Raw genomic sequence first — 11,497 nt, 5'->3', positions numbered from 1 at the left:
ATTTTATTTATTTATTTGACAGAGAGAGACACAGCAAGAGAGGGAACACAAGCAGGGGGAGTGGGAGAGGGAGAAGCAGGCTCCCCGTTGAGCAGGGAGCCCAATGAGGGGCTCGATCCCAGGACCCTGGGATCATAACCTGAGCTGAAGGCAGATGCTTAACGACTGAGCCACCCAGGTGCCCCCATATTGGGCCATTTCTGTATTTTGTCCTTTGTGCCATTTATTTATATGTCTGTCATTTCATTTCTGCACCACTGTAATTTTATCATAAGTCTTGAAATTAAGTGGTGTAATCCTTCAACTTTGTTTTTCTTTTTCAAAATTGTTTTAGTTGTTCTAGGTCCTATGATATTTTACTGTAGACCTTAGGTAAATATTCTATTCCTATGTTATTTTGTAAATGTATGAATATATCAGGGTGAATTGCTGGGTCAATGGATACTTTGTTCAAATGAGCCTAATTTAAACTCTCTAGCAATGTATGAGGTTAAGTGCCTATTGCTCTCTACCCTACTCAGGCAAGGGTGAAGTGAACCACAGGCTCCTTTTGATCATGAGTTTTCACTCCTGGCTCTATCCTCCTATGAGTTTTTACTTAGAAGGTCTTTCAGTTTCTTCACATTGGAAGACCTCTATAAGACAAAGCTAGTAATGATCTTTGCTAGTAATCATCTCTCAAAGCAAAACCTTGATGATAATAAAGTCTTTGTTTCCATATTAGTAATGAGATGAGGAAGGAATTAAAGGGGAGGGGAGAAAACTCTTGGCACACAAGAGAAAGTATGAAAGGAATGTGATAAAAGCTAAGGAAGGAGTGATTTTCAAGGTGGAGGGAGCATTCATCAATATAAAATGCTAAAAAGCTGTAAAGTAGCATAATGACAGAAGAGTAGTCAATGAAATTGACGATATGGAGGTCATTGCTCATCATTCTTTATTAGTGTGCTAGTGAAGGTGTGAAATTTCAGTGACCTGACAGGGGGTAAGGAAATGGAAACAATGAGTTTAGATATTTCTTTTAAGCAGTTTTTAAGAAGTTTTGTTAGGGCAGGAAGGAAAAAGATAATATCTAAATAAAAGGCTATATGTTCCACTGGTATATTTTTACATATAGATAAGAAAGAGTAGCTCATGTTTATAAATTTCAACTTAGTTGAAAGAGAGAGATTAAAGATTTATGCAAGACCAGGATCTTTGAGGCAGTGGATGACTGTGTGACCCAATGCATAAATGGAAGAAATCATTTTGAGTGGAAAGAGTGTCCCCCTTCCCATGGAGGATTTTATAGGGAGGTTTCAGGAAATAGACATAGCCAGAAGTAGATAAGAAACCCAAAGAGTAGGGGACCCTGGAGTGAGGAACATGCTGGATGGGAAAAGATTTGGCAGTAACAGTGATGTAGTTTAGGAATGTAGGTGAGGTCCAGAGGCAACAACCAAGAAAGAATTCTTGAGACGTCTTTGGTGCAAATAGGTGATTTTATTAAAGCTCGGGGACAGGACTCGTCTGCTCCCTGGGGGCTGTGAGGGGGGACTGATTATGTACTTGGGAGTTGGGGATATAAGGTAAAGGGAGGTTTTCAAAAGAACTTCTATTTGCTAAGGAGCACCTACAAGATACTGGAGGCCTTACCATTGTCAAATTAAGATAACTTTTCCCTCTAGTAAAGCATTAACATTAAGACAGTTTTCTTCTGGAAGTTAGGTTATTGATAAGATTTTTTTTTTTTTCTTGTAACTCACTAAGACATTTGTAAGCTGAGGGAGACTTCTGTCTTGCTGGACTGTGATCTCTATTGTTAACCATTTTTTTTCCCCCTTCCCTTAGGTTTAGGGCAGTCAGGAGTGCCTGAGGAATGTCACAGATCCCACCTGGGAGTGGGGGTAAGGGATTTGCGGGGTGTCAGCTTGTGCTTTGTCCTCAGTTTGCCTTCTGTTCCCTCATCAATAATACAGGAGATGAGATAAATACTGCAGTGAACATTATTGCACATATATCCTACTTCTCTAGAATAGATTCCTAAAAGTGAGAGTCCTGGGGCAAAATGTATGCCAAATTAAAAATTTTAATAGATACTACTAGATTCTAAGACTAAAACCATTTTATTCCCACTAGCAGTGGATGAGAATACTGGTCCTCCCTTCTTCTCAGCTCCAGATGTTCTTAAAGTTTTAAATTTTGGCTTATTATCATCATTCTTATTCTTATTCTTGAGTGGGGATGGGAGAGGGAGAGGAGGAATGTTACGTCCCAGCTATAGTTTGTGTTTTCCTAACTGCTAATATCTTTGAGCATCTTCTCACATTCATTTGTAATTTGTATTTCCTTTGAATTACTTGTTCAGATCCCTTGGCTATTTATTCTCTCAGCGTTTTTGTGTTTTTGTTTTTTTTTTCTTTCTTACCAATCTGTAGGCACTGTGTATACTTGGAATAACCTTTTGTTAGTTATATGTGTTACAAATGTTTTCTTTCTATTGTTTGTGTGTGTGTGTGTTTTAATGTTGTGAAGATTTCTTTTCTATTCATGCATTTTAAGTTTTAATAAAGTCAAATCTCTCATTCCCCGACCCACTGCAAGTTGTGGATTCTGGTTTTCTACTTTGAATCCCCTACCTAGGATTATGCATACATTTTCCAAATTTTTTCCTAATAAATTTATATTACTATTATTATTTTGTTTTACATTTTATTTTTTGAAATTTTTTTTTTTTAAGATTTTATTTATTTATTTGAGAGAGAGAGCATGAGAGGGTAGAGGTCAGAGGGAGAAGCAGACTCCCGGTCAAGCAGGGAGCCTAATGCGGGACTCAATCCCGGGACTCCAGGATCATGACCTGAGCTGAAGGCAGTCGCTTAACCAACTGAGCCACCCAGGCGTCCCTATTTTTTAAAGTTTTTATTTAAGTATTTTATTTATTCATTTAAGTAAGCTCTACACCCGATATGAGGCTGGAACTCACGACCCTGAGATCAAGAGTCGCAGCTCTTCTGACTGAGCCAGCCAGGCACCCCTTGTTTTACATTTTAATAATTAATTCATTTTTGCTGTTTGGAGTATAGATAGGTCTAACTTAGCGATGACTGAATTCTGGGCCAAAATCCCGGATCACTGTGAGGGAGGGGACAGGTCTGAGGATGATAGTGGCAAGAAGGAATCGACTACGGATGGGGGATGGAGCGGTGGGGGGGGCGGGGAGGAGATGGCCTGTGCCTCAAAGGTGCCATTGTTTTTATTGTTGTAAAATATAGATAACATAAAGTTTCCCCTTTTAACCATTTTCAGGCGTGCAATTCAGTAGCATTAACTACATTCACAATGCGAACCTATTCAAGGATCCAGTTTTATAGGATGAGGAAAGAGCGGTCTGGAATCAGCAAAGGGAGCAACCACAACACAACAGCCGCAAAAATGCAGGCTGTCCTTTCCTCATCACCTCCTCTCTCCTCCCAGCGCTGCAGGACCTGCAGCAGCCTCATTTTGTGAGGACATCATTTGCTAAAAACAGTTGTGGGCAGTTAAGATAAAGAAGTGTGTGTGGGGGGGAGCGCCTGGGTGGCTCAGTCGTTAAGCGCCTGCCTTCGGCTCAGGTCATGATCCCAGGGTCCTGGGATCGAGCCCCGCATCGGGCTCCCTGCTTGGCGGGAAGCCTGCTTCCCCCTCTCCCACTCCCCCTGCTTGTGTTCCCTCTCTCACTGTGTCTCTCTCTGTCAAGTAAAGAAATAAAATCTTTAAAAAAAAACAAAACCCAGGGCGCCTGGGTGGCTCAGATGGTTAAGCGTCTGCCTTCGGCTCAGGTCATGATCTCAGGGTCCTGGGATCGAGTCCCGCATCGGGTTCCCTGCTCAGAGCTTGCTTCTCCCTCTCCCTCTGCCACTCCCTCTGCTTGTGCTCTTCTGTCTATCTCTCTGTCAAATAAATAAATAAAATCTTAAAACAAAAACAAAAACCAAACAAACAAAAAGAACGTTATTACACTTCTACAATGGGAAAAATTAGAAACAATTCAAATATCCATCAGTATTGAAATGATTAAATACATCACCTCACCTTTTGCTTTCTTTCTGCACAACAGGCCTTTTAAAATGAGAATGTTTTCATCTTTTGCCTGAACAACAATAATAATAGACAAAAAGAAACCGGTCTTTACCTTCCAACAAAATCGTCAAGCTAGAATGTCAGTGAGGAGTGAGGAGTTATTCGGGCTCGACGGTGCTGTTGTTCACGTGGACTCGCGCCTTCTGCAGAGCTCGTCCCAGCTGGGGCATTAGTTTGGTTTGGCTCCTGTGGGAATGCAAATTTGGACGGTAGTCCTATTGCTTCATGCTGCTTTGGATTGCTTAAGTAATGTACCTTCTCCTTTCTCCACCCCCCTCCATTCCCCTCTTTAAAAATCTACTCTCAAAAGTTGCATTTTCTTCTTTTGCCCCTAAGAACAGGTCCTCCCTGATTTCCGAAAGGCTTCATCTTTGGTCACATGACTATAGAGTTAGTGACCTCACTCCAGGTTTGTGACAGATGCCAAGACTGAGGTGGTGGCCTCTCTTGGCTTAAAGGGCTGTTGTGGCTGATGCTGGTCTTACCAGTGTGGCCCCAAACCAGCTCTGATGTGCATGTTCTCTCTCCACAGGCTGGGGTGGAATGTGCTCTGTAGAGTCCTGGTAAGAACTAGGAGGTTTTTTTTGTTTGTTTTTGATTTTGTTTTTGTTTTCCCCTTAGTTCTTCCTGTTTTTTGCTTAAGTATTCCTTACTGCAAGGCCCTGCATGACTGGTAACATCTAATTGTTGCTCACTGTGATGGGTATAGGATGCTCAAACCCTTTCCTGAAACCTATTAGTTACACTGGCTCTTTGTATGGCTGTATGTTACATACGTATTTTTAGACGAATACCTTGTCCTTACTTGAGAGCTGTGGGAACATACTGGGAAGAACACCAATGCTGGAGTTAAAAGACAAACCTGCATTCAAATCTTTTTTTTAATAGTTACTGTGTGATTTTAGGCAAAATGCTTAACTTCTCTGAGCCTAGGTTTACCCATCCTATAAGATCATTTCATCTAAAATAGCCAATCTCGGGGTGCCTGGGTGGCTCAGTCATTAGGCATCTGCCTTCCGCTCAGGTCATGATCCCGGGGTCCTGGGATCGAGCCCCGCACCTCAGGTCATGATCCCGGGGTCCTGGGATCGAGCCCCGCACCGGGCTCCCTGCTTGGCGGGAAGCCTGCTTCTCCCTCTCCCACTCCCCCTGCTTGTGTTCTCTCTCTTGCTGTATCTCAGTCAAATAAATAAATAAAAAATCTTAAAAAAAAAAAAAAAGCCAATCTCTTGCCCTCTATGACATCCACTTGTTTAGTTCCTTCAAAACTCTTGTCAAGTCTGTGATTCTCTTTATGTGTTACTTCTTTGAAATGATTACTTACTGTGTTTTGCAGATGTGTATGTTCACAGTTTAAAATGCAAAAGCGACAAAGGGATGTATCTGTGAAAACGGTCTGTTCTCACCTCTGATTGCTGACTCACTCAGTTTGATTCCTTTTCGTGTTCTTTCCAGATAGAATCTTTTCATACACAGCATTTACTTGTATGAGCACGCGCACGCGCACAGGCACACGCCCCTCGAGTTGCAGCGGAGTATGCGTGCTGTTCTGAACTTTACTCCCCCCCGTTAACAATATATCTTGCGTCTTTTTATGTTTCTGCTCATAAGAACTGCTTCTTTCTTTTTAATGGTTGCATAGAATTCTATTTTATGGATATAACAATTTATTTAGCTAGTCTTCTATTTTTTTTTTTAAAGATTTTATTTTTGGGGGCGCCTGGGTGGCTCAGTGGTTAAGCGTCTGCCTTCGGCTCGGGTCATGATCTCAGGGTCCTGGGATCGAGCCCCGCATTGGGCTCCCTGCTCAGCGGGAAGCCTGCTTCTCCCTCTCCCACTCCCTCTGCATGTGTTCCCTTTCTCGTCAAATAAATAAATAAAATCTTAAAAAAAAAAAAAATTAAAAAAAATAAAGATTTTATTTCTTTAGGAGAGAGAGCGAGAGAGCACAAGCAGGGGGAGCGGTGGGCAGAGGGAGAAGCAGGCTCCCCGCTGAGCAGGGAGCCCAATCCGGACTCAATCCCAGGACCTTGGATCATGACCTGAGCCGAAGGCAGACACTTAACCGACTGAGCCCCCAGGCGCCCCTTAGCTAGTCTTCTATTAATGGAAGTTTAGATCATTTCCTCTTTCTTGCCTTTACAAACAATGCTGCAATGACTATATTTCATGCAGGCATAATTTTGTGCTTTTGGAGTGTTTGTAGACGTGCAAGATTGCCCTGTGTAAATCTGCAGGTTTGTCTTCCCACCTGTAATGTATGAGAGTTTCCTCACCAAAGCAGTTTCACATCAAACGTTTTGATCTTTGCTAATTGGAGAGGTAAACAGTATTTTCCCATTGTGGTTTCAATTTGTATTTCTCTTATTAAGAACTATAGAGAGCATCTTTTCAAGTGCTTAAGGGCCATTTGTATTTCCTTTTCTGTGGACTGACAGTTCATAGGCTTTATCCTTTAAAAAAAAATTAGATGAGGAGCGCCTGGGTGGCTCAGTCAGTTAAGTGTCTGCCTTTGGCTCAGGTCATGATCCCAGGGTCCTGGGATTGGTAGGCATGGGGCTCCCTGCTCAGTGGGGAGTCTGCTTCTCCCTCTCCCTCTCCTCCTTCATCCCCTCATGTGTCATGATCCCAGGGTCCTGGGATTGGTAGGCATGGGGCTCCCTGCTCACTGGGGAGTCTGCTTCTCCCTCTCCCTCTCCTCCCTCATCCCCTCATGTGTCATGATCCCAGGGTCCTGGGATTGGTAGGCATGGGGCTCCCTGCTCACTGGGGAGTCTGCTTCTCCCTCTCCCTCTCCTCCCTCATCCCCTCATGTGCTCTCAAATAAGTAAATAAATAAAGTCCTTAAAAAAACTTTGGATGAGTGATCTTTTCCTCAATAATTGGTAAGAAAAGAAGTTCTTTATATACTAAATAAATTAGTCTTTTGAGTGTGATAAAAGTTGAAAATATTTTGTCTTAGTTTGTCGTTGTGCTCTTGTATATGACGGGATTTTTTTCCTAGCTAGAAATTTGGGATTTTATATATCAACTTTATAATTTTTTAATAAGTTCTGGGCTTCATATCATTTGAAATCGTGCATTCTCCATTCTAAGATCAAATTAGTTAAGGAAGAGCTACAAATAATTGACTTCTAGTGAAATGCAGAATTACGGAAGCATCAGGAACTAACTGGAATCGGCACTGTTGTGACAAGAAGTGTGGAAAATTGGTGCATCTGCCCGTGAAACATGGAAAAGTGCAATGATTACACGTTTGAAGGCTCGTCCAGGAGGCATTAAGAACCAACGTACGGCGGGACAGATATTCACGGACTCATGAACTCATCAGATATCCCTAGACTCAGAAATAGCCACAAGTGGAAACATTGTTGAGAGTCTAGAACAGCCTGGGATGCTCTCTAAAGATAAAAAATTCTGGATAGATGTCTAGCTATGAGTAACAGCTTTTCGTGAGAGTGCAAACGCTTACTCATAGGATATTAGAGAAAGACCTCATTCTTTGGTCTTGAAATTCTGGCTGAAAGCTAACGCTGAGAATAGTAGGTGACAAAAACTCCTATATTGTAAAGGGAGTCCTTAGACACACCCCATAGGATTTTCCAGACTGGTTTAGGGATAATTACCAACAGCTCATTCGCGGAAATTAAAGACTGATTACAGGCAAGTTCTTTGCAGGAATTTGTAGATGAAGACATGGCTGGGGTATTTTGCCTCCCACCCCCAAGCCCAGTGAGAGGAAAGGCTAGAGGGTGCCTGGGACAGAGTGGGCGCTGCTTCCTGGAGGTGGGAACAGAGTCTAACTCCCCAGTTCTGTGTTGCTCAGCCATGGAAACTTGTAGATTTGGGGCTAACTGGAGAATAAGAGAGTGCTTGGAAGGGGCGCCTGGGTGGCTCAGTCGTTAAGCGTCTGCCTTCGGCTCAGGTCATGGTCCTGGGGTCCTGGGATCGAGCCCTGCATCGGGCTCCCTGCTCTACAGAAAGGCTGTTTCTCCCTCTCCCATTCCCCCTGCTTGTGTTCCCTCTCTCGCTGTCTCTCTGTCAAATAAAGAAATCAAATCTTAAAGAAAAAAAAAAAAAGAGAGAGAGTGCTTGGAAGAACTTGACCCAAGTTCCCTAGCATAGAAAGTTTTATCTGAATGCTACTTAGAGAGGGTCTGATGGTTGTAGAAAACTTACAGAAATTGCCCCTAAAGTTGAGATAAGGAGGGAGAGCTGCAGGGGATGCAAGCTGCAGTTTTGCTGTTTGTTGAGTGTATATATGAGCTCCCCTGAGCCCAGAGGAAGCGGAAGAAGGTAATGGGATTTGAGTTACCTACAAAGGACTTTATCCAAGAGGACATCCTGCCAGGCGAAGAGACCCCAGAAGGAAGAAGTCCTGTGGAATGTTTCACCATAAGTTAAGAGTTAAGGTAAAGCCGTAAGAGGTTGTAAGAGGCCTTCTAGAGAGCGTATCACCTGTATCAGGGAATGGTGCAGGGCAGAAATTCCTCAAGGGTGTATCTCTCTGCATGCAGGATCTGCTAAAACCCACAGAAGTGCCCCATGAAAGATAACTAGTATCTCGGTATTGTATCCAGTTCAACAAGAGAAACAGAACCAGTAGGAGATATACATTAAGAGATCTATTGCAAGGAATAGGTTTGTGCAATCGTGGAGCTGACAAGTCCAAAATCCATGGGGCCGGCTGTCGGGAAAGGGAGGCTAGAACTCCCCAGCAGAGCTGAAGCTGCTGTCCACGGGGGCAGTTTCTTCATCAGAGAAGTGTCAACTCTGCTCAAGGCATTTGAACTGATTGAATCAAGCCCACCAAGATGAACTATGATAATCTCTCTTACTTAAAGTCAATTGGTTATGGACTTTAATTACCTCTCTAAAATCATAGCAACATCTAGATTAGTGTTTTGATTAAATAACTGGGGACTGTTGTCTAGCCAGGCTGACACATCGAAAAACCATTACAGGCATCTTCTACGCAGAATGACGGCCCGATAACATCAGTAGCAACGAGAGGGACTTTGCCCTTCTCTTCCAGTCCCCTGTGTCCCGAGGCTGGAGGGCTGCCTCACCTCTATGCACCTGGTCTGTGGAAACAAGGATCAGATCTGAGAGAAACGCAGGTGAAATTTTTGAATTGGTTCTAAGATTGACATTTTGATTTAGATCGGACTAAACTTTTCAGGTATCAGTTTGTGCACACAGAAATAGAGGATTGACAAAGGGGTCTTATTTGATCTCTGCACATGTATAATACTATGTTTTTATTTTTAAACATTAAAGCAAGTTTTTCCTATCCCACAGTTGGTTAAGTGGCTGCCTTCGGCTCAGCTCATGATCCTGGAGTCCCAGAATCGAGTCCCGCTTCGGGCTCTCTGCTCGGCGGGGAGTCTGCTTCTCCCTCTGACCCTCCCCCCTCTCGTGCTCTCTCTCTCTCATTCTCTCTCTCAAATAAATAAATACTTTAAAAATAAAAGTGATGTGCAATCATTTCATTACACTGTGGGCAATTAAACCCTCTTGCGGTCAAAGCCAATGATGGCAGTGATATGATTGTTGCTAAAGCACTTGGCCCGATGTCATTTTAGAGGATACTGAATTAAAGATACCCCTTCAGGGCTTGTTTGTTTTTGGTGGCCAATCAAGCGTAGAATATTTTCAATCACTAGTTTCTTAGTGATTTTTTCTTTTTCTTATTACCTTGATTTTCTTATTTTTCTTGTTTTCTTATTTTTTTTAAAATTACCTTGAGCCAAGGTAGTATTTTCTTATTACCTTGATTCTAGAAATATTCATGCATTATTTTTACCTTACTCAGATATGAATAGTTTATTTGTGGCCAGGCATTCCCTTTGTCGCTGTACATTTTCAAGATCGAGATCTAGGGTCATTTGATTAGCGAGGCTGCCTGTACATTGTATTCATGTTACTGCTAGTTCTGAACACTAGCCCGAAAATGATAGTGAGTGAGTAAGAAAGAAGAATGACAGCATTCAGTAGCAAGGAAATTGGAAATTTCAGGAGTAGAAGGGTCCATAATGAAAAAAGAACAGAGGGTAAAACAGAGACACATCATATTCTTTTTTTAAATTTTATTTTATTTTATTTTTTTAAAGATTTTATTTATTTATTTGAGAGAGAGAATGAGAGACAGAGAGCACGAGAGGGGAGAGGGTCAGAGGGAGAAGCAGCCTCCCTGCTGAGCAGGGAGCCCGATGCGGGACTCGATCCCGGGACTCCAGGATCATGACCTGAGCTGAAGGCAGTCGCTTAACTAACTGAGCCACCCAGGCGCCCGACACATCATATTCTTTTTATTTTTTTATTTTTTAAAGATTTTATTTATTTGAGAGAGAGAGAATGAGAGAGAGAACACATGAGAGGGGATAGGGTCAGAGGACGAAGCAGACTCCCTGCCAAGCAGGGAGCCCGATGCGGGACTCGATCCGGGGACTCCAGGATCATGACCTGAGCCGAAGGCAGTCGCTTAACCGACTGAGCCACCCAGGCGCCCCATCATATTCTTAAACAGGTGACATTGGATTGTAGGAAATTAAACTTTCAGTAAGGCAGGAGTAAAAGGAGAAGTGTGGTAGAATAAAGTGCTAAATCTTGTTCTTTTAGAATGGTTCGTAATCCCATATACATAATTTCAATATATGGTACAAAATCCTCAGAGTCACAGACACAGTGCTAATTCCCCAGGCCTTTTCTGTCCTTGCAGTACTTAGAGGGAATTTTGTAGCACTGAATGAGTGTGTTAGAAAAAAAGAAACATCTAAAATCAATAATGTGTGCTTCCACCTTAGGAAACTTGAAAAAGAAAAGCAAATTAAATCCAAAGTAAGTAGAAGAAAGGAAACGATAAAAATTAGAGCAGAAATAAATGAAATTAAAAACAAGAAATCAGGGCGCCTGGGTGGCTCAGTTGGTTAAGCGACTGCCTTCGGCTCAGGTCATGATCCTGGAGTCCCTGGATCGAGTCCCGCATCGGGCTCCCTGCTCGGCAGGGAGTCTGCTTCTCCCTCTGACCCTCCCGACCCTCCCCCCTCTCATGCTCTCTCTCTCTCAGTCTCTCTCTCTCAAATAAATAAATAAAATCTTTAAACAAACAAACAAACAAACAAAAAATCAATAGAAAAAATTAAAAGATCAATAAAATTCATAAACTTCCAACCAGGTTAATCAAGAAAAAACAAGTAGCCACAAATTACTAATATCAGAAATGAAAGAGGCAACATTACAACCTATTCTATGGGAACTAGAAGGATAATTAAAGGAATACTATGAACAACTTCATGCCCATAAATTTAATAACTTACATGAAATGGACCAATTCTTTGAAAGATACAATCTACCAAGACTCTCATATGAAGAGATTGATCGTCTGAATAGGTCT

This window comes from Mirounga angustirostris, unplaced genomic scaffold (assembly GCF_029215605.1).
Source record: "Mirounga angustirostris isolate CCGP_5_RB_7025 unplaced genomic scaffold, mMirAng1.0.hap1 SCAF_5, whole genome shotgun sequence".
Taxonomy (NCBI): Eukaryota; Metazoa; Chordata; class Mammalia; order Carnivora; family Phocidae; genus Mirounga; species Mirounga angustirostris.
The sequence above is the reverse complement of the archived record's forward strand: the minus strand, read 5'-3'. Positions refer to the sequence as shown.